Below are 1,610 nucleotides of genomic sequence, written 5' to 3'. Positions count from 1 at the left end.
GAGTTTGGAGTCAACAACATGAAAGCATGGATTCAACTTGAGTTGTATCAATGGTTCAGGCTGATGGTGTGGGGGATATTTTCTTGGCACACACCAGGTCTCTTAGTATCAGCTGAGCATTTTATGCTAAAGCTTACTTTAATATTGTTGATGACCTTATCCATTGCATTATGACCACAGTCTATCTATTTTCTAACGCCTACTTCCTTACATCTACTGTTACAAGGGCATTGAAACAGACAAAATATACCATATTCATTATGATGCACTCAAGCAAAACCAAACTTTTGGGGGTCCACAACCTTTTGCAATGATGTACAAGTATAGTGAACACACCATGATTTTCCCCTTCCATCTTCTTTAGGTCTACCCCTAGTTCTGCAGTCATAGATTGGCTAGGTCAAAGTGCAGAACGTTGTTCTAGCATCCGCAGCATTTGAAGATTGTACACTGTGCTGTGTAAATGCGGTCTTTGTGTGGTTAGAGAAAATGATTTCAGGAAATGTCTGAACCACCATGATAATGCAATCATGATTTCTAATACTGTGTGAGGCAAATGTTGAGAGTTAGGGAGTTCTTGGGCTGAACAATTATGTTTAAATAGCAAGAAGTGGTGTAGGGATCACAATAGTAGTACCTATGGGGGTACTATGGAAACAATATTATATCTCTCCTTAGTCCTCTACATTTGGGAGAGTGAAAAATAAGGATTTCTATAATTCATCTGATTTTTTTTTAGCAATGCCAAAATGAATGTAACCTGTAGCAAGCTAGCAAAACAAATAACCTCTGGAAAACTGAATAATTTTAAAGAAGTTAAACATGTATTCACTGTAAATATCAATCATTTGCTAGCATAATAAAACATATGATTTTTGGTAGCACATGATGGATATTCAGCATAAATACAACCAAACCATATTTACCAGTATTCACTTTGAAAAGAAAATATGTCTTATTTCTACATGAAAAGCATCCATTCCTTGAATAACTCAACCTTAGAGAGTTCTGTAGAAGTGTTTTGACTTATTATAGAAGACTGTCTGTTTTACAGGGGAAATGTACACTGAGCTCAGTAAATAATATAAAGCTGGGTTCCCATTAATCAATGTTTTTTCCCTGACAAATATTTGGTTTATTCAAAGTGTCTCCAGCCTCGCCTGTACCTATGGATCACAAGCAGCCACTTCCTGAATATTACAACAAATATAATAAAAAGAAAGCTCAGCTACATTTTCAGTTAGTTTATTGTTGTGTGCAGCTCCACCATGCTTGATGTTGTTTTATTAATGATAATTTACCAAGCAGCTTATCTCCGTCCTCATAAATAAGCAATTATAGCATGAAACCAATAAAAGAACATTCACATTGTATTACAAGATCAAATGTTTATTTCAGTCAGTGTAAACAGAAATATACATAGTAGGAAGTTTTGGTGCTTTACAAATTGAAACATAAGCAAATACCACAAGTCGGTCCAGAGCATGGGTGCGGTGTATACAAAAGGGTCATACTCAAAATAACATCCAAACATTTGTACAGATTTCTCATCAAATTGTAGAAACAAATCCATAGGTGAGCTTGGCTCTCTGGTTCTAGAATTATCCAGA

The sequence above is a fragment of the Pyxicephalus adspersus genome, chromosome 6 (genome assembly GCF_032062135.1).
Source record: "Pyxicephalus adspersus chromosome 6, UCB_Pads_2.0, whole genome shotgun sequence".
NCBI classification, from domain to species: domain Eukaryota; kingdom Metazoa; phylum Chordata; class Amphibia; order Anura; family Pyxicephalidae; genus Pyxicephalus; species Pyxicephalus adspersus.
Note: the sequence above shows the minus strand (reverse complement) of the source record.